This window comes from Syngnathoides biaculeatus, chromosome 13 (genome assembly GCF_019802595.1).
Source record: "Syngnathoides biaculeatus isolate LvHL_M chromosome 13, ASM1980259v1, whole genome shotgun sequence".
In the NCBI taxonomy this organism is placed as follows: domain Eukaryota; kingdom Metazoa; phylum Chordata; class Actinopteri; order Syngnathiformes; family Syngnathidae; genus Syngnathoides; species Syngnathoides biaculeatus.
In genome coordinates this window covers 3806126-3831349 of record NC_084652.1, presented here as the reverse complement: position 1 = coordinate 3831349, position 25224 = coordinate 3806126, and the positions used below count along the sequence as shown (strand labels likewise).

Genomic DNA, 25224 nt, shown 5'->3' with positions numbered 1-25224 from the left:
CAGGTTATCCCATCGTCCCGCCTAAATAATTTTCCCTCCTTTAAAATGAATGCGAGCGCCATTGATATGTTCCAGCCTCCCCAAGGAACAACAGAAGAACATTTTTCAATAAGAAAAATTGCACTCTATGATATTGTACTTGGAGAAAACATATAATGACAATGACATTTCAATAGAAAGTAGTATAATATTGTCATGCAGACTCGTGACTCAGTAAGCAGGACCTACCATATAATGGGCGGCTGTATGACATGAATGTTGTCATTGTAAAGGGTTTTGGTCCTAAACACGGACCAGGGCCATTTTGAGTCTTATTTTGAACTACCGATTTAAAGCACCTTGTCTTGCTGTCAGTGTCGCAAGGGGTCTTTCCGACCTGTCAATCACTCGTACAATAATAGCCAATCAAATAGCCGCATTTTCTTAACCCCTGGCTTGACCCGCCCCTCCCGCCGTATTGTCCCACAAGCAATGCCGGTTGTCAGTAGCGTGCGCTTGGAAAAGTTCACGTTACGAAGAAAATGGTCCACAGATGCGCTTGGGGAACGCGCAATTCTGATGAAAGATATCCTTGATTCATTTTCCAAAGCCTAAAACACAGTTGACGAAGTGTCTACGATGGATTAAGGCTCGCGGAAGAGCGTACGTACAACTAAATGTGGACAATATCAACAAACACAAGGCTGTATGTTCGAAGGTAAGTGAGGGAAAAGTATCTTCTCTAGAAGAGTTTGATTGCATTATTATCAGTGCAGGAGAACAACTTTCACTTTGTTAGTGTTTTACTGACCTGCTGAATGAAGTGTGTCATGTTTTATGCCGAAAAGTCGGGTTAGTAATACGTCTATTTGCGTATTTGTATCACATCGGACTTTTTTTAAGACAGAGCACTGGGTTCCATTATGAGCCAAGTCAAATGAATACACTCACTCACTTCTAAAGACTACAATATGACTTGTGATCTTTCCAAGAAAAAAAGTACTCACCTTGCTTTACATGCGCAGTACGATTCAACTATTTTATCCTGTTGGATTTCCATATGAAGCTTTTTTGCATCGATCGCCAACATTTTGCTGTCACTCTGACATTGCGTCCTACTCCGTCCAAAAATCGTAATTCCGTGTACATATCCTCGCGTGGAAATAGTTGAGACCTCTCTGTAGAACAATCTTGGATAAGTCTGACGTATTTAGCAAAAAAACATACCCCGAATATTATCTGGAATACGCGATAGAGAATCGACTTGAAATTAACGTTTTGTTCAATCGCCATTTTGGAAGCTTGTGGGACGTGACTAAAGGGGCGGAGCTTGAGATCGCCATCGGAAAGGTCCGTGCAGGTAAACGGGCAAGATGGCTGAAAAGTGAAATGAGGATTTCTAAAGGTTTTCTAAATTCTCCCACAGCCCGATCTTCATCCCCCCATCTCTTTATCATCCCACAAACAAGATGGCGGACATGCCGTTTTTGACAAATTCTCAAACGACGGGTAACTTTCAAACACGAATTCTTTTTATTTTTTTTCTTCTTTTCAGCTTTAAGATCCTTCTTGTTATGATTGACATCCTTTGCAAAGTTGTGGAAATGAGTGAGAGCAACGTACGTTCCGATTTGGGTTATTTTTGTTTTTTGGCACTGTCCCCCGTGACGATTCTCAAGCCATCCCGGCGTCCCGACACCGCTTGTCAGCGTCGGCGCAAGAAGCCAATTTGTCTTGAACGCCATCCAGCTCGACGCGACCGGCATGGGTGAGCTCAAATGAGGAAATGTTCTCGCTCGGCGTGCTACCGTCAGACGCGGCGGGGGTGCGGCGCATGCTAACTTGTTATTTTAATGATGTCCTCCCGCGTCCGCGTGATGGATGTGGGCCACACAAGTGGATGTACAGTATGTGTGGCTCCGCGTCGGCCAAGATCAGCTTAGGTTCGCTCGTGATTGTTCGTCGGCATGGAGAATGTGGTGGCTATTCCATCACCTTAAAAAAAAAAAAAAAAAAATCTGCGTCCTGCTAACTGTATTAGACGCTCCAAAAAATGGGGAAAAACGAGTGTGAGTGAACAGCATAAATATGCAAATAAACGTCATCTACTCCATATCGTGCTTTTTATAAGGCTTTTGTGTATGCGAGGTCACCACAAAAGTGGACTAATGAAAGAAAAACAATGAAATGTGCATTAAAAAAATAGGAAAGGTCATGACTGCTAAGAACAGACTGAGGAGCAGCACTTAATTAAAGGGCAAGCGTCATCACTATAAACATTCTAAAATAGACATTGTAATGAAAAATACATATAACATTATTCACTTCAATGTCTACACGCAAAAATAAATGTGAGCGGAGAGCGCGTCATCCATGCGCAAAAGTTACAGAAGTGTCGTTCTACGTGTAAGGATTTGCGAGTTTGGACCCTACGCGTGTTCACGAGTCGAGGAGGATATGACCAATTATTAGAAAAAGTTAACAGCAAATGGATTTATGACAAAGGAATGTGCAGTACAGACGTCCGGGTCCACATTTTGGGTTTCACGACATTGACAGCTTGAGCCTGGACTGAATTCATTCAAGCGGGATGATTCTCCTTTGGAAATGTTTAGAACTCCGAAGTCGAGCAGCGTCACACAATGGATTGTGTTCACATTGTACTTTGGAGCTTGAAATTGTGATTAAGCGCCTCTTGGCCACGGGTTACGGAGCTAATTTGTTACCCGATGAAAACGAGAGAACCTGTCTCTGGTGGCGACTCTCAGAACTTGATAGAGTGCAGATGTTTCTGTCTTTCGTAATCAACCGATTCGACATGTTGACCCCGAGTGCGCATTAGTTGATATTATAGCGAGTAAGGAGAATTCATCACGCATTGGAAAGTACAAACGGAAGACTTTCGATAGCGACGCTCGATTGACGTCAGGGCTAACGCGGCGTGTCCGCTCATTAATATTACTTTACACTCTGCAGACTTTCCTCTGCTTTTGACGTTTCGCTCCACAACAAAACAATCAGCGGCTGTGCCCCCCAACGTAATTAGATTCTCTGCGGGGACTTGAGGGGTTATGGAACAGGCGCACAAGAGCAGTCATGACATGACTTGGACAAATATACGCCGGATGTCAATGACACCATGACTCCGAGCCCTTAAAAGTAAATCCAGGAGAAAATGAGCGCTGGGTAATTCCCTTTGAGATGCGTAAATGATTAAAAGGTGCAATGCGCCCTTGAATTGAGGATCTCATTCGGCGTGACGAGCAAATCAATCCGGTGAATGGACGGTAAGTCATGTTTCCAGTGTCTCTCCCCGGCTGACGCTCTGCAGAGCTGCATGCATACTTAATTGGTCACGCAGCAGAGGAACGACCTTAAGTTTATACGCAGCCGTTTAGGAGACCTTGGAGACGGAGGTCTTCAGACTCAATGATGATTTGTTATTGTCTTTGGGTATCATTTCTGACTACAGTACTTCCTCGCTTGATTTGTTCCACCGACCGAAGCTTTTAACTTGTACACATTCACACCATGATACCATGACTTAAGAAAACACAAAAGGTTCAATCAAAGGTAACTGATCTTTTTCGGCGGTCACCAGTTTTCCGAAACACTACCTTTTGGCGTTGGATAAAGAATGCTTATTAAAAAGTAATGAGTTTAAGGTTCGTGTTCCGATTCAGCTCGCAGAATAGGTGGGAAAGTCAAACTCAGCTGAAGGTGTTGTGAAAACATTTGAGTTCGGGTTCGACTTTCGGGTTTGTGTCTGAAGGTCAGAATTTAGGGTTGGGTTCAGTTAAGGGTTGGGTTTTATGGTGAGGGCTAAGTAATCCAGTTTTTAGGTGGGTTTATGGTTTTGGTTATTGGTGTGATTAGGGTGAGGATTTATGATCTAGGCTGAGGATGTAGGTTAAGGGTGGGGCCGGAGGTTAAGGTTAAGAGTTAGGCCTGAGGCTTGGAGTGTAAATTCTGGGGTTTAGGCTCAAGGGTTTGGGTTTAGGGTTAGGATTTAGATGTGATGGCTGTTCAATAACCCCTGCGAAATTGGTAGGCGTAGGGTTAGTTGGATGAAAAAGATGGAGGGAAGTCAGTTAACCTGGAAACCAGAGCTTGGACCAATTGGTTCCTGAGGCACATCCTTGCCACATAGATCCTCTCAGATAAGGTTTAGGTTTAGGTTTAGGGTAGGTTTGGTCCAGACTTGTGGTTTATGGGTAGTTGGTGAGTAGAGTTGTGGTTTACGGTTAGTTAGTGGACTGCTGTACAATTCCTTCACCCAGCAAAGTTGGGTCAGCCGGGAGAGACTCCAATTTCCTTGCAACTCTGAATCGGGTGAGAAAACGGGCGGAAGTCACTTACCCCGGTCAACAGAATTTTCACCAACTGGTTCCACATACGAACCTTCAGCGGATGTATCCGACCGATCTCCTCCCACTTCAACCCCGGCAACGTCTGACCATGGGCGGGGGAGACGGAAGCGCGGGGAGCTCCCAGTCCACCGGAGGAGAATCCAGATCCAGCCAGCCGAGGGGGAAGCCGTGTTGCGCGCGGTGAGGTCACGCTCCAGACATCTGCAGCGGGTTCTAATTACGCCAGAAACAAGTCGACAACGTCTGACTACATTTTGGCGAGGGAACGGGCCAACACAAGCCGTTCTCCGCTCGCCGTCGTCCAGGCCTGGAGAATGCCTTCACGCTGCCCAGACCCCCTCATCAACATTCTCCAACAACAGCTTCATCCTGCATTACATTCATAAGTGCTCTGGGAAGCTGGAGGTTACAATCCATCGGTCAAGTGTGCGTACGGAAAGCTGGCGTGCCCAAAGCGAATGTCTCGCGTGGAGCTTTTAACCCCGGGGGAGCGGAAAACAATAGCTTTGCCAGATATATTACAATTAATAATCAGCATCTCTGGAGGGAGTATTAATTGTTTGGTTTTTGATTAGATACACATTGATTATGAACCTCTCCAGATGACGTACGTAGCACAGTTGCGTGTTGTTGTCTTGAGTTTTTAGTTCCGGATTGATATGTTCTATAATTGCGACATGATTGTGGTGGGAGAAAGAGCCGGATTATTTCAGGTCAACCAAAAATGGTGTGCTAAGACTTTTGCACAGCACTGTACGTTCAACAATGTAGTATTTAGTAGATAATAATTCGATCAATTGGAGTGGTGGTGGTGTTGCTAGTGGATGTTACTGATATCAGGCCAAAGAAGCACAAGAGGAAAAAGGCCAGAGTTGAAGGTTCAGAAACGCTCGATGAGCTCAGCAACCGCTGCGATTTCCATTTGGAGGGAAATAATTAAGGATTCTATCCTTCAATTTAGACGACCGCAGATGAGTTGTAAAGTTCCAGCTCGCACTCATCTATCATCCGCACCCACCATGAAGGCTTCCCTCGTAAAAGGCTTCCTTATTTTCATAATTGGACTGATATTTCCTCCCCGGTGACAAAATTAAAGCGTCTCGCGATGGAGACGGTAACAGGAGCAAAAATTGCACTTTTGGAGCGGAAGCTCTGATTTCTGAGGAAGCCGTAAAAACCCAAAGTTGACAGTGATTAACGCGAAAAACACCCGCTGCCGTGGCAACCAATCAGCGCGGCGCCGAAAGCCGAAACGCCCGCGATACGGTTTGGGTCGTACCCTGAAATTATCTTAATTGTTTACTTCATGCGCTGTGAATGATTGTAATTCCGTTTTAAAGACGGGGTGCGGATGGGCCGCCGTCATGTGAGACAAACTTCCAAGTCTAAGTGAAGAACTGCGATGGATTGCAAGAGAAATTCCGTTTAAAGAAGATATTTTTAAGGAAATGCGACTTTTTATTTGCTTGTATTCTTCTCGCTCAGTGATGGTGTCGGTATCTGCCCCGCGACTGACTGGCGACCAGTTCGGCGTGTAGTCCTCCTTTCGCACGAAGCTAGCCGGGATAGGCTCCAGCTATCCTGCAACCCGAGTGAGGATAAGCGGCTTGGATAATGACATGACCTGACACGTCAATAATTGAATCTCAACTCCCAAATCGGTCATTCCCTGTGCTCCAAGGCCCAAACACGAACCCCTTTGCAGTCAGCGCCGTCAGAACCCTTGAATGCAGGCCGCACCCTTGCCGACGAGCTTGAAAAGCCCCTCTACCCACCGCTTTCCTCTGGCGCGCGTCGTGACTTCTGTCTGTTCCGCGTACACGCGGGGAGAAATCCCCCGAAAGCAACGTCGCGACACGTGCGTGACTGCAGACGGAAATTCTGCCGCCCGCCATCACTGCCGACGAGGCTCCTAATGTCAACATTTACCTTCCATTTATTTATGTTAATCAGTCACAAGCGGACTCTCTCCTGACACGGGGGGAAAAAAAAAGAGGCGGAATTCGATATTGAAATAATTGAAAGCTGGACGGATGCGTATAATTTTATCACGCGCCGGGAATTCCTTCCACTCCCGAGACGAGGCGCTCATTCCATTGTAATGGATTCTTCTCCTCGCCATTCGTTTTCAAGGCTTTTCCAAATAATGAGACATGTTGGTTCCAAAAGTATTCACAATTTGGGCTTAAAGGTCCACTGTCATGAAATGCATGATTTTTAGTACAGTATGTTATTAATGGGGAAAAAAAGGCAGCCGGGATGGACCCATCCGTTTTTTCACCACACAACATGTGTTTGACGGATATGGCTTTTTGTCACTCCCGCCATGAAAATCCTCTCGAGGGATTTGTTTTCCAGAAGAAGCAGGAAGTGACGTACAGGGCAGTAGCGCACTCGAGTGGTCGCGTCTTTTTATACTAGTTTTACCTGCTGGAAGGTAGCTCTTTGTTCCTTCATGTTAGCCAAAATGCCGGCTCGTTGCATTGCTGGATATTGTTCAAACACTCGGGAGGATGGATTTACCCTTCATAAGTTTGCAAGAGACCCGGTTCCTTGTGAAAAATGGATTGCCCGGGGGTGCATAGGATGAGAGCTAAGTGGGTTCCAAATCACAGGTAGGTGTGTTTGCAGCTACTAAATAAAATAATAGTTCGGGTCAGGGGCATCCTCTCAGAATGTAACAAAAGATCTGCGTATGTAAGTCAAGGGGGCTAAATACACAGCTTCGGACAAAGGGGCACGGCTTCGGTCAGGTTGGCTCATGCATACCGTCTGGGAGTCTGTTGTTAGTTAGAAGTGATCCACATGTCATCTAAATATGGCTCGAAACAAAAGGAAATGATAGGATAATATTGCCCCGGTCACTTCACTCGATCGCGTCCGCAGCGGACGGCTTCGGCAACGCCTCATCCGCGGCGGACGGCTTCGTTCGGGCTGGCTCATGCATACCGTCTGGGAGTCTGTTATTAGTTAGAAGTGAGCCGCATATCATCTAAATATGGCTGGAAAGGATATGGTAATATCGCCCCGGTCACTTCACTCGATTGTGAGATGTTCTCCTCTTTGAAAAGAGCTTCCGTGTCCATAGTAGGCGGCACAGCGCGTTTTCAATGGCGAATGTCACGGTGATGTCATCAACAGACATTGCAGGCAATATGGCTACCACTTGGATGTTGAATGAGATTTCCGCAACTTTGCGCATGGATGACGCGCTCTCTGCTCATATTTTTTTTGTATGGACATTGAAGTGAATAATGTTATGTGTTTTTCATTACAATATCTATTTGAGAATGTTTATAGCCATTACATTTGACCTTTAAGTAGATACATCTGTGGCAAAAAATACTCGAGTAAAGGTAGGACTATCGATCCAACGTACGGGCTATGAAATGCATTTAATTCAAAAAGTTAAAAAAAAAGAAGAACAAAATCTCTGCACCCAGGGTTGAAGGAACATGTGCTCCATGAGGAATACTCAACAAAATAATAAAATAGCTCAAGTAGCTTATGATACACCTGTAAAATACTCGAGTGTGTGTGGGGTTTTTCTTTTTCGTTTTTTTTTTTTTTTTTTTTTTCGATTACACGAGACGCTTTTTGGGTTTTGGGCTTGCTCAAGACAAACACCACAAATGTCATCGTCAACAACATCCCAAAGAAACTGTTCGACAAATACGTGGGTGGGGGATTTCTTCCATGCTTTTAATACGCACTGGTTCACTTTCTTCCATGTCGATGGTGTCCCCCCCCCCCCCCTCGCAAGGCTATGTCTCCAAGACCCAATAAATCAAGATCCCAACCGTTGCTGGCTTTACCTCTCTTTTTTTTTTTTTATGTCATGTCATCATCCGTGCATGCTGAAAAACACGATTGAGTGTTTTTGACGAAGAAAAGGCGAGATATCTATTTTCAGATGTATGCAGAAAAAAGAAAATTAAATATCCAAGTTAATGTTAAAAAAAAAAAAAAAAGTACCAGAAAAAAATAAGTGACAACGTACTTGGTTCCTCCCCAGCTTTGACAAGTCGGGACTCGCCGTCCATATGGAGCATTACAACCTGCAGACATTCCGTCCCGGGGACCCTCTTTTGAAACGCGGCCCCTGTGGCCCTGACAGTGTTTTAGCGTGAGACAGTCCAGATGGGAGATCCCGCACACGGCGCTGCGCTAATGAGCGCGGCGCTATCGCCGCTAAAGCGCCCGCGATGTGACAGGAAGAAGGAGAGCCTCCATTCGTTAAGCTAATGACGCCCCGGGTCAGCGGGGGTGACGACACGGGGCGGCGTGGAGAGCGGATGCTTACTTACTGTTTCGACCTCCGAGGCCCACGATAAACACGCAACGAGTCGGCGATTTGCTCGAGGGGAACACGTAACTGTTTTGTGTCACGAATATGACAGGCGGCGGAAAACAACGGCGCGCGCTTTACGTTGTCATGTGCGCACGAGCGCGCGTCAGCCTGAAATGAGATAAGGGCGGGTTTCGAATCAATATTTTCCACTTCTTTTCCAACGTGTCACAACATAAAAAGACTTGAAGGATTCATTATAGCCAATAACTGACTCAAGCGTAGACAGAGCCCAATTTGTTATGAATCATATTCGACCGGGCTGGCTGGGTTTTTCCCCGTTTGACGGTCTTACAAATTAAGGATTTGGCTCCGTGTATTAGCGCAGGAATCCTATTGATTTTTAGCATTAGAACCCATAATTCTCAATCATCATATTCCCCGTTGGTTTGAAATCATATCTGACACAAGATGACCATTGTGGCTGGGAGTTTTCAACATGTCACAAGAGCAAAAATATTGATTAATGGCAATTCCTGACTCGAACGTCATCTCCCCCAAGGAGTTTGATTTAGAATCATATCTGGCCAGGATATCAGTAAAAGTCAAGCCTCGATCAAACTACAAGATTTTAGCCCCGATATTGGCCTGATTTGCTATCGTTAGCGTTAGCGTTCGGCGCAACGAAAACTCGGGCATTAGAGCATGATACCACACATCAGCGGTATGTTTACATTCAAATGTTAGTGCTAGCCCTAGCTTGCAAGGCTACATTACGATATGTTGCTTGATTGTGAGCAGTATAACATGAACTTTTCAAGTCTTTTCGAACACGTCTTCACGAGACTTTTTTGTAGGACCGTACGTGACGGACATGCGTAGCAAATTTCAAGTCGCTAAAATAGCTACGGCAGCTGAATTTTTTAGATTTTCCAGACTTTTTTGGAGGACCGTACATGACGGACATGCGTAGCAAATTTCAAATCACTAAAATAGCTACGGCAGCTGAATTTTCGAGATTTTCCAGACATTTTTTGGAGGACTGTACTTGACGGACATGCGTAGCAAATTTCAAGTCACTAAAATAGCTAGGGCAGCTGAATTTTCGAGATTTTCCCAACTTTTGTTGTGGGACCGTCGGTGACGGACATGCGTAGCAACAGGTCACGTAGCCCTTCATACGATCGGTGATCACGAAGTAGCCCTCAGCCTCAAAAAGATTGCTGAGCGCTGCTTTAGAGCATTTGACACATCAGCGGTATGTTTACATTCAAATGTTAGTGCTAGCCCTAGCTTGCTAGGCTACATAACGATATGTCGCTTGATTGTGAGCAGTATAAATTGAAGTTTTTTAATCTTTTCAAACACGTCCTCACAAGATTTTTTTTTTGTAGGACCGTACATGATGGACTTGCGTAGAAAATTTTAAGTCACTAAAATAGCTACAGGACCTGAATTTTCAAGATTTTCAAGACTTTTTTTGTAGGACCGTTAACGACAGACATGCGTCGCAAATTTCAAATCACTAAAATAACTACGGCAACTGAATTTTTGAGATTGTCTTCCCTCGCAGAGCAAATGTCATTCGCTCACAAGCCGCGTCACTCTCCAAACTAAGAGTGGTCTCAAATATTGTTCCTGAACATTTTTAGCCCTGAGGCCGTGCAGGAGATAGAGTCCTCTGAGAAGGGAAGCGCCGTGTTGATACGCGGGGAGGCGGTTGGGGGGGGGGGGGGGGGGGCTGTGTGAACTGTCAGCGCCAGATAGACACAACCATGTGCCACTCGGACCCTCGCTGGCCGACTTCCTCCACACGCACACGGATGGAACACGAGGAGGAGGGTCCCGGGTGGACACCCTCAGCTGGAAGTGCAGATAGCGTACTTCCAGACATAGTGGCCGGAGGAGTTTCTTCACTCAGTTGCAGATTATACTTGAGCTATGAGCTAGCTACTATGAGCTAGACGTAAACAGGAGTGGTAACCTGTATTTGTTACGATGTATTTTTATAATCATAAAAAAAAGAGGTTGGGAGCAAGAGGCGTCCACCCTTTATTCATCTTTATTCAGTGCAAATTCTCATTAATACTCTACAGGGAATTTAAGACAACACACTCACAGACCGCTGTTCTGGTTAGCAGTTCAAATGGTTTTAGCTACAGCAATGAAGGTAAATATGCTCTCATAAAAAAAAAAAAAAAAAAAAATGATGGTAACTGTAATTTTCTCAATCCATCCAAAGATATACAAACGTATACTGTGTGACATTTGTGTCTGAATTTGCTTTTCAAAGTAATGGTGAGAAAGTCAGACGAGAGACAGTTTACATGTGTTGCTACTGCTGTTTTGGGTAGCAACAGAGTTCAAATGGGCTCAATTGTCAACTCAATGTAGGAGGATTTATGCTAAAAAACTGAGCTAATTACTTTAACTAGCTATTTTTCCCTCCTTTGAAATTGTTTATGTGCTTCAGTGGGTCCTGATGTGTTGGTTAGCAAAATACTGTGATTTCCGGCCTACAAGCCGCGACTTTCTCCCCCACATGCTTTCAACTCTGCGGTTTATGCGGTGATGCGGCTAATTTGTGCATTTTTTCTAACGGCCGCAAGGGGGCACTCGAGCGGAAAAGATAAGAGTGAGGCTAGTGGAATATATGTGCCGAGGAAGTAACTTTTACTGCTATGTTTCTTTTTTTTAACCGGCCCTGTTAGCGCTGCGCTAGCGTTAGCGGTGTGCTAGCGTGTTGCTGCTGTGTTACTGCCGTGTCTTAGTGATTTTTACCAGTGTGTTTTTTTTTTTTTGTTTTGTTTTTTTTTACCAGCCCTGTTAGCGCCCCGCTAGCATGTTACTCCCGTGCCTCAGTGATTTTTACCAATATGTTTTTTTTTTTTCCCCACTGGCCCTGTTAGCGTTAAACTCTCTGTGTACTAACTTTCTTTGTAAATATCTTGTGTTTCAATGGTGGGCACTTGCGGCTTTTACACAGCTGCGGTTTGTATATATGAACCAAATGGTATTTCCTTTACAAATGTACTGGGCTAGGCTTAGCCTGGTCTGGGAATTCCGGTCGCTATTTTTCCTTCATTTGAAAGTGTTTATGTGCTTCAGTAGGTGCTGTTGTTTTGATTAGCAAAATAGTTGAAATGGCCTCATTAACGTTCATGTGTGTACGATAGCCTCTGTGAACTTGGATATTTTACGATTACTACCTGTTTAAAAAGTTATCAGAACGACAGGCTGTGCTGTGCTGCATCGTGCTGCTGTTTTGGTTAGCAACAGAGATGAAATTGTCTCAATGGTTTGTTTGTCTATCAACTGAGCTCCTGTATCTACAGGTCTACTTGTATTTTTGCTATTGGGGGAAAAATGTAAGCAATCGTATATTTGAGGGACGACGGCGCGAATGATTCCGGCGCCAGCGCCCTCTTCGAAAGATGCCTTAAGCCGGTCTCGCCCACGGCGGAAAGGCGCAATAACGCCGGGACGAAACTGCGCTATCTCACCGGGCAGATCGGAGGTGACGACACGCCGCTCGGGCGCTAATTAAAGAGCGCTCCCCCGTCCAGACAATGGAAAAACGTCCGCTTTAATGAGCTTCTCCCGGCTGAGCGAGGAGAGCAAATAAAGGATTTGTTTGCTCAGTGAGTAAGATTTGGAAATGGATGGAAGATGGATGGACCAAGCCCCATGATATCATTCCTTCACCGTAAAGCTCCTGCATGAAACTCGTCACGATTCATTAACCGCGAACACTGCCCGTCTTTGCGTCGCAGCTGCGCGTTTCTTTGGATCGCTCTGCGGCGCAGGAAGGGACGGAAAAGTTGTCACGACACAACAACAAGCTCGCTTTGGAAGCGCGTATGAATCATTCTTTGTTTGTTTACTCAGCGAATGGATTCAAATACGGTTCAGCTACTTGTTTATAAACCAAGGACCCACTAAAATTGGGTGCAGATCGGAATCATTTTTATGTTATGAATATTGCGAGCTCTGTATCTTTATGAAAAGTGAAAAACAAGAAAGAAAGAAATAGCCGATTTTTTTTGAAGGGGGACTACTTGTAACAAAAAAATTGGGTCCGGATCAGTACTATGGAGGCCTTTTGAGTGAGCTTCCCTTGACAAAAACCCAAACACAAGGAGTCATCCAGCTATGTATTATTATGTAAAAATTATTTTAATAAGTTTTCTCAAAACTTTGTAAAAATGTAGGCTCGACAAGAAACACACACAATTTGGATGCAGAATTTTACTTTTGTAGAAATTGTGGAATGAGATCTTTTTCAAGTTCTGCTTACCGCCACCAAAATTCTGTTTTGGTGTTATTTGGGATTAAAAAACAATTGCAATGTCTCAGGAATTTCAAAAAATGGTTCAGCGTGGGGTGGCACTGTGGATCTGCTGCAAAGCATTGGTTTCACAGTTCTGAGGACCCGGGTTCGTTCCCAGCCCCTCCCGTGTGGAGTTTTATAGTCTCCTGCGTGGGTTTCCTCCGGGCACTCCAGTTTCCCCCCCACATCCCAAAAACATGCAAAATTATTTGGACACTATAAATTGCCCTTAGGTGTGATTGTGAGTGCAGCTGTTTGTCTCGATGTGCTCTGCGATTGGCTGGCAACCAGTTCAGGGTGCACCCGCCTCCTGCCTGTTGACAGCTGGGATAGGCTCCAGCACTCCCCGCGACCCTCGTGTGGATAAGCGGCAAAGAAAATGGATGGATGGATGGAAAAACAAGAAAGAAAGAACCGATTTATTGGGGACTCCTAGTCACAAAAGAATTTGGTGCGGATCAGTACTACTGACCGATGGAGGGAACGTTGTTGCAGCTTCCCTCAACAAAAACCCAAACATAAGGACTCATCTAGCTAGTAGGATTATGTAAAAATTATTTTAATAATAGTTTTATCAAAACTTTGTAAAAATGGAGGGTCGAGGAGAAACCCACTCAAATTGGGTGCAGATTGGAATTATTTTTACTTTTGTAAAAATAGTGGAATGAGATCTTTTTCAAGTTCTAGTTGCCGCCACCAAAATGTGAAAAGCGCAATCCTAAGTATTGTTTTTGGTCTTTTTTGGGACAAAAAAAAACTATTGCAATGTCTCAGGAATAACAAAAAAAAATGGTACAGCGTGGCCAAGGGAGGAAGAGTTTTGACAGAAAATGTGGTGCCAATCAGAAATGACATTGAGGCGTATGCACAAGTTGCAAAAAGCGTCTAATCCGGTGCTGATCCAAATTCAGGTGGTTTATTCTCTGTAGAGGTTGAGCTACACTACCTCTAGCAACAGAGTGAAAGAGTGCAAAGTATGAAGTCATTAAGTTTTAGTTTTTGGTTAACTGATTTAATAGCTGGGAGAGACTCCAGCGATATGGAAGTGAATAAGCGCCACCAGGATTTGAATTTGAAATGTAAAGTCATCACATTTTCATTAGTTGCTATAATTCGCTGTCCAAAATTCACCGTCTGTGCCACCAGGCGAGGTTACTTCAGGTCAGAACCGAACAGCCAGCCAATCGCAGTTACGCTTTCTTAGTATGCGACGTCACGTGACTAAGAAAGCGGAACTGTGATTGGCTGGGTGTTCACTTCTGACCTGAAGTAACCCTGCCTGGTGGCACAGACGGTTGAATTTTAGACACCGAATTGTAGCGAGTTGAATTATTAACACTGAAATAAAACTGTTGGAAAAAGTGATCACTTGACATTTCAAATTCAAATCCTTTTTCTCTACGGCATTTCAAATTCAAATCCCGGTCGCACTTATTTACTTCCATCCAGCTACCCATTTGAGGATAAGCCATATAGAAAATGGATGGATTTTTTTTTAGTCATAGTTGCCTACTATTGGGCTAAAAGTAGGGAAATGACCCACCAGACGACGACCTTTTAATGACCTTACCGCCATCGACAACTACGGTTGTTCGATCAAAGGAGTCAGATTGGCATATTTGGGATTGATGAGGTCGGGCGGAAGTCAGGGATCACCAAAGAAAGAAAATGCTAAGCAATTTCAAAGAAAAACATGTGCCAAGAAATCACGTTGCTGGAGCTCAATATGACAGAAATGGAATATTTTAATTCCCTTTTGTCATTTACAGTCCGCTTGCATTGGGACCGGCCTGCAGCATTGACCCCCCGGCTCCAGCAGATAGAGCTGTGGTGAAAGAAAACATTTTGGCGGCGCTGGCACCGACTGTGAAAATTTGCATTACCTCCGCCTACAGGAATGGAGTGTAACTTTTTTTAATTTTTTTTTTTTTTTTTTCATATATTTGGTGTTTTGTTTTGGCTGTTGACTAACAAAACCTTAGCTTGACTGGCGGAGCAGAAGCCGGCCTGAACACACACACGTATGAACATGGATCAGAAGTGGGAATCACGGCCTTACCGTGAGAGAGATAAATATACACTTCCTCTCTTCCCTTTCACACTGTTTTTTCCCACACCCCTCCGACCCTCGGGCTGCGCAGGCAGGCCGGACCCGGAGGAAACGACAGAGCCACATCAAGAGGCCCGCCGTGCTTTGACGGGAGGACCCGTGCCAGCCAACGAGCCTCTCGCCTCCGTTTGTGTACGTCGACTTGGATGGTTTTTACCCTCTTCTGGACCCATTCGGCATATTCACACCAGATGCCGTCAATCATCTCCCGATGCGTGCGACCGCATTGCGGCTGCGATTGTGCTAATAATGCTTTTATTAGTTTGCGCTGACGCATCAAAGCGGTTCGGCTCGTGGCGCAATGTGAGCGTTTTCAGCTAATAACCGCCGTCCCCGTTACGCGTAGCGCTCGTCCTCATTAGGGTCCGCAGGTGAGCTGGAGCCCGTCCCGGCCGACTTTGGTTCCAACCCGGAGTGGTTGCAGACCAGACACGATTAAGGCGCACGTCGACAAACAACCATTCACGCTTTTGTTCGCACCTGTGGACCAAATATCACATTCATGTCTTTTTGGAAATTGTGAGAGAGCTGGAGGAGCAGAAGCAGACGTGCACGCTCAACAGAACTTCACCGTGTGATGCTCATACTTTTTTTTTTTTAAAAAAAAAACATGGTTAAATCACATTAATTGGACACTCCAAATTGCCCATAGGTGTGATTGTGAGTGCAACTGTTGGCTGTCTCTATGTGCCCTGCGATTGGATGGCAACCAGTTTAGGGTTTAGCCCACCTCCTGCCCCCGTTGACAGCTGGGATAGGCTCCAGCACTCCCTGTGACCCTCGTGAGGATAAGCGGTGAAGAAAATGGATGAATGGTCAAATCATATCAAAGGAAGAGTGGGGAGGAAAGGAAGAAAAAACATTTACTCTGACTGCTTTTATAGGTCGGGGATGAGATCCTGCCCCAAGTGGAGGAGTTCAAGGATCTTCGGGTCTTGCTCGCGAGTGAGGGGAGATCGACAGACGGATCTGCAGTGAAGCGGATTTTGTATTGGTCCGTTGTGGTCTATGTCGAAAGGCAACGCTCTTAATTTACCAGTTGATCTATGTTGCTGCCCTCACCTTTGGGGATGAGCTGTGGGTCGTGACCGAAGAAGAAGAAGATCCCGGACACAAGCGGCCGAAATGGGTTTCCTCCGCAGGGTGTCCGGGCTCTCCCTGAGAGAACGAGTGAGAAGCTCGGTCATCAGGGAGGGGCTCAGTGTCGAGCCGCTGCTCCTCTGCATTGAGAGGAGCCAGATGAGGTGGCTGGGGCATCTGATCCGGATGCCTCCCCCGGTGAGGTGTTCCGGGCACGTCCCATCGGAAAGAGACCCCGAGGACGACCCAGGACACGCCGGGGAGACTATGTCTCTCGCCTGGGTTGGGAACGCCTCGGGATCCCTCCGGAAGAGCTGGAAGAAGTGGCTGGGGAAAGGGAAGTCTGGGTATCCCTGCTGAAGCTAGTTTACCCGTGACCTGACCCGGAAAAGCGGTAGATGATGGATAGATAGATAGATAGATAGATAGATAGATAGATAGATAGATAGATAGATAGATGGACGGATGCTTTTGTAGTGTGTGGTGCACCCGAGAGGACCAACACTGTCCACCACACAAATAACCTTATCGCCGCCCGACCGGCTTTCTGGCACAGTACCAAGAGTGAGCTCTAGGAGGCAGCATGGTGTCACAGGCCATCAGAGACTGCCAAGACAAAGTAGAAGAAGTTATAGGAAACCAGTGGTTCCCAAACTTTTTTTTTTTTTTTTTTTTTGCAGCGCCCCCTTTTGGAGAGGAAATTATTTCCAGCCACTACAACAGACACACACAATCTGTTTTTAATCACTGCACTGGTCACTTTTATCGTTGAAAAATTACACTGGCGACTTTATCAAGCCACCAAGAACAAACGAAAATCTGAACTTTTTTTTCTGATAAAATGTAACATCTTGAGGCGGCACGGTGGCTCAACTGGTAAGGCATTGGGCTCACAATTCTGAGGTCCAGGGTTCAATCCTGGACCCGCCTGTGTGGAGTTTGCATGTTCTCCCCGTGCCTGTGTGGGTTTTCTCCGGGCACTCCGGTTTCCCCCCCACAACCCCAAAACATACAAAGTTAATTGAACACTCTAAATTGCCCCAAGGTGTGATTGTGAGAGCGGCAGTTTGTCTTCATGTGCCTTGCGATTGGATGGCGACCAGTTCAGGGTGTACCCCGCCGCCTGCCCGTTAACAGCTGGGATAGGCTCCAGCACTCCCTGCAACCTTTGTGAGGATAAGTGGCTAAGAGAATTAATGGACGGATGTAACATGATGAATGAATCCCTGCAGTCATTTCAGTAGCTTGTGTGCGCCTGTTTGCTCGGTAGTAAAATTAGAAAATCTGCTAGGTGTAATTTAATAATGAAGTGTTCATGGTAGCCCACACCGGGGGCCACACTCCCCAGTTTGAAAACCACTGGACTAAACTTTTAGATTGCGAGGCGACAACATTGCGGCGGCATCTGAGAATCGGGCCTCCGCCGGCTTTAATTGTGGGAGACAGAAAAGCCTCAAATTTGCTCCGTGCGTGTCTCTCAATTGACTCAACAGGCAAAAGTTCTGGCACGTAAAAAGCTCGATTAGCTTCCTCCGAGTCGGCGTATTCTCGAATGATGCACCGAGAGTGCTTCCTGATGCTCTGGCCGTCATCCTCACCTGTTTCCTCAATCGGAAACAAAAGCGCTCATTCTCAGGGAGCAAATCGCGCTCTTTATATTAATGTTTAAAAAATGAAAAGAAAAAAAAAACATCAGCAAACAAAAACACATGTGAGTGGCGTCAGGGAATTCCCTGAGCAGCCACTGTTTATATATATATATATATAAATATATATATATATTTTTTTTTTTTTTGGGGGGGGGGGCGGTATCCAAGGCCACCCAAAACAAAATTATGTAATGCATATTATTGTTCCACTACTTTACTACAAATAGGAGGCAATGCCAGATGCTCCTCGTCGGCGACGAATTGCTTTTCTCAAGTTTTCTACGCCGCATTTTTTTATGCTCCTCAGGAAGTCCACCCATGCCCACAAGTTTCTCTTACCTGCTCGGAAAAAAAGATCCCGCCGTGCTTCTTGCGGTGCCTGCGAAGCGTCATAAGCCAGCCGCTTAATGAGCAAATGTAACGCGACGTCGAAAGGAGGGAATGAATCACGCTACACGTGCAGCTTCTGTAATACTTCATAGCTGTTTGTGGCGTTTAGACATTTATAAAGAACATTCAGTCGGACACTCAATGATTCATTCTGTCCTATCGATTAAAACTTGATGAATTTGGCCTTTACTCATCGTAAAAGTTCCATTTGTTGTCAAGTTGCGTTCTGTCATCGTTTCATTAAATCTTGTGCATACATAGCCAACACATTAATTATAAAATTGTCTGCAGAATTCCCGGAAACTGGCCGTTTTATTACTATTTTGGTTCAGAAAACAGGGGATCAATTACATGAGAAAATTGAAATAAATGTGGAAAAAAAAATGTGGACCACTGTATTTATGTTTGTCCGTCTGCTTTTTTAGGCTGTTTCCGCTAGCAAAAGGATACTAGCTTAATTCTTGGTGATGTCAAAAACTTGGAGGGATGGTGGTTAGCGGTTCCATCACGTGTGTAAAAGCGACCGATTGACAAATTAAAGTGAACACAATTTTTCTTTTTGCTACTGTACCAGGCTATTTCCTGGTTCAGGTTACGTGCCGTACAACAGTTCCATTTGTTGTCAAGTTGTGTTCGGTCATAATTTAATTAAATCTTGTGCATACATAGCCAACAGATTAATTGTCAAATTGTGTGCAGGATACCCGGAAACTGGCCGTTTTATTACCATTTTGGTTCCAAAGCGGGGGATCAATTACATGAGAAAATTGAAATGAACGTGGAAAATAAATGTGGACCACTGTATTTATGTTTGTCCCTCTGCTTTTTTTAGGCTGTTTCTGCTATCAAAAGGATGCTAGCTTAATTCTTGGTGATGTCAGAAACTTGTAGGGATGGGGGTTAGCGGTTCCATCACGAGTGTAAAAGCGACCGATTGACAAATTAAAGTGAACACAGTTTTTTGTTTGCGACTGTACCAGGCTACTTCCTGGTTCAAGGATGCGTGCCGTACGACAACAGGACAGCACTGTTTTTCATTGTGGTGCGAGGGGTAACACTTCGATCATGAGTGATACCATTAAAAAGAGATGTGGTACATATTCGTTGTTTGTTATTGTATGTTACCTAGGTAGCCGCTACTCGGTTCAGAGAGGTGGATGTAGCACAACGTTTTTGATATTGGAGAAGGGGGGCCAGTTCCATTCTGACCCAACTACAAAAAGTAAGCAAAAATTAATCTGTCAAGCTAAAGTGGGGAAAAAAAAAAAAATTGTGGAGCCCTTTCGATTGTTAGCTAGTAAGCTAGCAAAGGGAGGGTGACATAAGAATCACTTTGCATTTCTTTTCTCTGTAGCAAACTACTTCCTGGTTCATGGGGAAGATGTTTGAATAGCTGGATGGTAACAGGAATGATTCCACCGTGACTCAAATACCAAAAACAGAAAGTAAGTTCCTCTATTTTTAGACAATTTCACACCAACATTGAATCGGTTGTGCCTCACGCTTTGACGGGTATTCGGCTGTATTTTTGCGCTTTCCTACTGACGAATCAAACGACCGCTGAAGCTGTCATCAAAACAAAACTTTGTCGCCTTTTGAAATTGGCGGAGGTGATTAAAGGCCTTTCAAAAACACCAAAATGGCTGCGGCGTCATAGTACTTGAGATTTTAGTGATGCTCAATGGACCTTAGCAGTGTCAGGGGAATGTTGTACGGGGGCGAGGCCGGAATGTCCTTGTATTTTATCACTCTGTTTATTTTGTGGCTCTTTTTTAAATGTTATTGGCTCAGGACCACCTCCCCTTCGCTTTTACCGCACACCTTTTCTCTCACCATTTGAAATGACCGCACCGTTCCTCCAAAAGCCATTGCAGGTCTGACCCCACCCCCCAACCCCCCACCTCCCACTTTTGGCTTGGCTCCTCTCTAACATGCCTGAGAAGGGCAAGGAAAGGAAATGGGTGGACCGGTCGCTCTTGGTTCCCCCAGAGCAAAGCGAAGCTCGGGAGAAGCCAGTCAGCTCGGTGTTTTTTTTTTTTTGTTTTTTTTTTTTTTCGCCTCGGCCCGTCTTGTAAGGCGGCGCGAGGGCATCTGCTTCTAATAAATCCCCCGTGCGGTTCCGCGACTGAATTGCCGGACCTGTTAGGGGGCTCTCCGTCACCGATACAGCTCAAATCAAGCGGGCAAATTTCTGATGGAGCTGTGGTGTAGTAAAGCATTCTTCTCTGTTTCCAAACCTCCAGGTACTACAGTAGTACCTTGACTTTCGAGTGTCACAACTTTGTCAGGCAGAAAGGAACTAGTGTGGCAAAGACAGTGAGACCTGGACGGGCGTGACTGTGAGGAACCACCCCCAGCTCAACCTGAGTTCTGTTCTGTTATCGGAATTTTCTGTTCATCGGAGATTGTCCATACCGAACACAATGTTCAGGTCCTGGTGCTAAGTGCATGTACGGCCACCCTTAGGCCGCATTTTGGTGATAACTTTGTGGTCTTGCCATTGAACCTGTGTCTGCATGTCTTGGACATGAAGAGGAGGGTGGAGCTGTCAACTGATCACTACCTGGTGGTGCATTGGCTCTGATAGTGGGGGGAGATACCGGTCCGACCTGGCAGGCCCAAACATATTGCGAAGGTCTGTTGGGAACATCTGGCAGTATCCTCTGTCAAAAAGGAGTTTCAACTCCAACTTCCAGCAGAACCTCACCCATGTCCACACCTTTGGTGGTCACTGAGGCAAAAACTCGGGCATGGGAGGAGTTCAGCAAGGCCATGGAGAACGATGACCAGACAGTTTTGAGGAAATTCCGGTCAAACATCCGGCATCTCACGAGGGGAAAGCAGTGCACCATCAACACTGTGTGTAGCGGGGATGGGGCGCTGCTTAGTGCGAATCGGGACATTGCGAGTCGGTCGGGAGAATCCTTCGAAGACCTCCTCAATTGACCTCGCCGTACAGGGCACTTAACCACGCCTCCTGAAGTGACGTCACGCCACAAGTGCCGACGTCAGACAAACAATTAGCAAAAATATCGGCGCAACAAGAAAAGAATAGAGCGAAACTGTCCGATTTACCGTCTGATTTCTCACTCGCATTCTTCGCTAACAGTGAAATATCGTTGAAAAGCAGACAGCAGGGCTTCAAGTATTTCGGCGAGCGGTATTTCAATAGTATTTACATGCATATCGACGGAGAAACCAGTGATATTAGCGCGAGATCTTTCCGGAGTCAGAGGAAGACCGAGAAGCCACATAATATAATATATTATAACCCAAAGACGAATTCGTTTCCTATTTTCGTGTTACATATCACACTTGTGTGCAGAATCTGTATGTGTATCTGTATAGCCGTTTGTGAACTGCCGTATGAAGGAAAAGAAGGCGAGGCTTGATTTACGAGTTGTTTCTCTCGTTTTCTTTGTGTAACGTCACGCGCCCACCTCAATAATTATTCTTGAATTAGTGCCGAACCTACCCAAGTCCCGACCGAGTACGACAATCACTACTTTAGTGTCCTCAAACATCCTTCCTTCAGTCTTGGTGTCTCGGTGCACGTCAAAGGCTTTTAAGACTGCTAGTCCGGTTTAGCTTAGCTCACCGCCGAACAGAGACACGTTTGTGCAGTCAGATCATCGCAAAATATCGCTCAACAGAGATCAAGTGTGTCAATCATTCACACGTAGCTATATTATGCGAAGAACTGCTAATTCATTTATATGAGACATGTATCGAAAATCAAATATAGGACTTACCTTCGTGCAAACATATCTGTTCCGGTTGATGGATTCAGTTGATCATGCGGTCTTCCACTAAGTTTGATCCATCGAAGGCATTTTTCGTACTGGGTCTTCGGTTTTGGAAAGGGTACGAATTGAACTCCACCAACTAGCCTTTCAGGATACCTGTAGTCACTATTATAAAGTCCGTGACTACACCTCTTAACCATACCTATTGTTAAAGAACCCAAATACGCGATAAAACGCCAACAGAAGCTATACTGGACCATGCAGCGTTGTCTGACAAAACAGCGGGTCCAAAAATGGGCGTGGTTTATGCAGATCTCTGGCCTCTGATTGGTCAGTGACGCGGATTATGCAATTTCTACGGAGGGGTCAATTGCACTCTGAGGTGGGCTCTCCTGTCTAAAATCTCCTTGTTGAATGAGTTCCCAAACACTTTAGATGTGGGGTGGGGGGTGGGGGGGGGAGACATTGAGCTGCTACTCCTCCGCATTCGGGGAAGCCAGATGAGGTGGCTTGGGCCTGTGATTTGGATGCCTCTTAGGCGCATCCTTGGTGGGGTGTTCCGGGCACATCCCACCAGGAGGAGACCGCGAGGATGACCCAGGACACAGATCTAGGATGATCTGATCTGATCTATGATCTATGGTAGATCTGATCTATGATCTGACAAGATCTAGGATCTAGGATTTCTAGGATGGGGAGGGCCTCGGGTTCTTCTGGAAGAGCTTTGATAACGTGGCTAGAGAGAACGAAGTCTGGGCTTCCCTGCTAAGGCCGCCATCCTATTTTGGAGATGTGGAAGAAAATGGATGGATGGATGGATGGATGGATAGATGGATGGCTGAAAAGTGATGGCTTTAGAGATACAAGGGTTCCGGCGAATGCCAGTGTGATACTTGATATGCTATCTTCAATCTATCGTAATATCTTTACTTTGTCTATGTTTTGGAATTTCCAAGTGTTTACAAAAAATATTATATTTACAAGGCGAAAGGAGGGGGGAAAAAAAGTGTTGTGTTTCAGCCTGCCAGATTGTGAGGTCACGCGTCTGCCTCCCGCCCAACCGCCAGGCGGGTATTTATGACGCGTCGGCTGCCGACCGGCGCTTGTGAGGTCAACGCCATCAAAGACAACGCAACATCTGTCCTCATCTTTCGCACCTCTTTTTTTTTTTTTTCGCAGACCTCTCCGCTCTCACTTCCCTCTCATCCGAAACCCTGATTTCAGGCCGGCAGATAAAATAACACCAGCGTTTTTCCAGTCCCTCGATTTAGTCAAATTCACATGAACTCAGCATCTTCTCATGCAAGCTCTTTGATAGCGTTCGACTGGCAAAATCTTGTGCGGAATGCGTAGAATTCAATAATGGCGTCTGACACGGCGTCTCGAAGGCATGTGACACAAGTGTCACTCAATGACAGTTTAATAATATTAGCAACAATAATGATACAATATCCCACAGGTATTATCCTTTCATTAAAAGGGGCTATTAATGAGATTTGGGTGGCAGGTTTTCACGGGCGAGAGACCACACAAGGTTTAAGCCCGTATTTGTGCGCGCTTAATCTGATTACAACTTGGAAACAGAGCGACACGGACTTCACAGGAATGTTGACGTCCACCAGGCACCTCCTCGCTGGCTATTGTGCAATTTTTTTCCCCCATCGTACGACACCGGGAACACCTGCAAAATGTAACGGTATCCGACGCAAGATATGCACTGGAATACACGGCTTTTTACAGCGATAATAACGTTCGAATTTGATTGACAATGTCAGAGTACGTCCATCAACGCGACTCCTCTGATTGTGAGTCACCGGGCAGTCTTTCGGGTCCAACGTCGGTGACCCCGCTAATGTTCTTCCGGATGAATGGACGCAAATCCCACCTCCGCACACACGCTCACACACTCCAACGTCCAATGTCGGAAGTATTCCCGGAAGACTGGAAGCTGTTATCGTTGCAAACGCCATATTTTTTCCCCCCCCTTCCATTTAATCACCTGGTTTGGACCATATGACCTCCTCTTTAAAAGTATTGGAACTGTGTGGAAATTTTTTTTATTCAATTTCTAGTTTTGACTCCAGAAGTAATGGGACATGTCATTAATATGTGGCACTTGTTTTTTAGCCCAATGTGTCTCTTGAGAATTGCAATTGAGTTAGAAACCCAAAACCCGAAGAAAATACTCTAATAAAAGTGTAAAAGAAATTACAGCTACTGTGGTAAATAGACAGCTGACCTCCATTGTGATCAATTATGTGACGTTTACATCGCATGTCACACGACTGTAAAATGGCTGCTGTGATCAAACTTGCGTCATATATACCGTGATTTTCGGCCTACAGAGCGCACCTCATTATAAGCCTCACCCACTACATTTGCCATTTAGTACATACATAAGCTGCAAGTTCCCACATTGAAGCGCGAGATATTTGCTAAAATGGCACACAGAGTTTTCAAAGTTTCAATACCTTAGCTCAGCTTAACATAGCAACAACACGCTAGCACGAACAGGGCTGGTTAAAAAAAAAAAAAAAAAAAGAAACATAGCGGCAATAATAACAAGCGCGGTAGCTACACGGTAGCACAGCTTTAACAGAACACACCTGAATCAGTGAGATGGAGCAGTAACACAGCAGAAACACACTAGTGCGGCGTTAACGCTAGCGCGGCGCTAACAGGGCCGGTTAAAAAATAACATACTGGTAAAAATCACTGAGACACTGCAGTACCACAGCAGCAACACGCTAGCACAGCGCTAACAGGTCCGGTTAAGAAAAAACACACCAGTAAAAGTTACTTCCTTGGCACATATATTCCACTAGTCTCACTCTTACCTTTTCCGATAAGTTGCCACTTTGTGGCTGTTTGAAAAAAAAATGCACAAATTAGCCGCATCACCGCATAAGCCGCAGGCTTTAAAGTGTGTGGAAAAAAGTTGCGGCTTCTAGGCCGGAAATTACAGTATATATATACCGGCTCAAAATAAATAATTTCATTCATTTTTAATGTGGGCAAAAGGATTGTAACGAGCGCCACGGTGCCTCAGCTGGTAAAGCTTTGGCCTCACAGTTCTGAGGTCCACGGGTTCAATGCCGGACCCGCCTGTATGGAGTTTGCATGTTCTCCCCCGTGCCTGCGTGGGTTTCCTACGGGCACTCCGGTTTCCTCCCACATCCCAAAAACATGCAACATCAATTGGACACTCTAAATTGCCCCTCGGTGTGATTGTGAGTGTTTGTCTCTATGTGCCCTGCGATTGGCTGGCGACCAATTCAGGGT

The 25224-nt window shown here is 45.4% G+C and overlaps 2 long non-coding RNA genes across 4 annotated transcripts in view; one reads left to right on the top strand and one right to left on the bottom strand.

The window, feature by feature from the left end:
- Window positions 1–1301, bottom strand: part of LOC133510686 (uncharacterized) — an 11667-nt gene extending 10366 nt beyond the window's left edge. Inside the window, exon 1 of one of the 2 annotated variants that reach the window (XR_009797681.1) lies at window positions 987–1301. This is a non-coding gene — a long non-coding RNA (uncharacterized LOC133510686). The remainder of the gene's footprint in view (window positions 1–986) is intronic. The other variant, XR_009797680.1, reaches the window with a different exon arrangement.
- A 73-nt stretch (window positions 1302–1374) lies between these two features.
- Window positions 1375–25224, top strand: part of LOC133510685 (uncharacterized) — a 101382-nt gene continuing 77532 nt past the window's right edge. Inside the window, exons 1-2 of one of the 2 annotated variants that reach the window (XR_009797678.1) lie at window positions 1375–1488; window positions 1659–1747. This is a non-coding gene — a long non-coding RNA (uncharacterized LOC133510685). Of the gene's footprint in view, window positions 1489–1658; window positions 1748–19554; window positions 19642–25224 lie in introns of those variants that run through there. The other variant, XR_009797679.1, reaches the window with a different exon arrangement.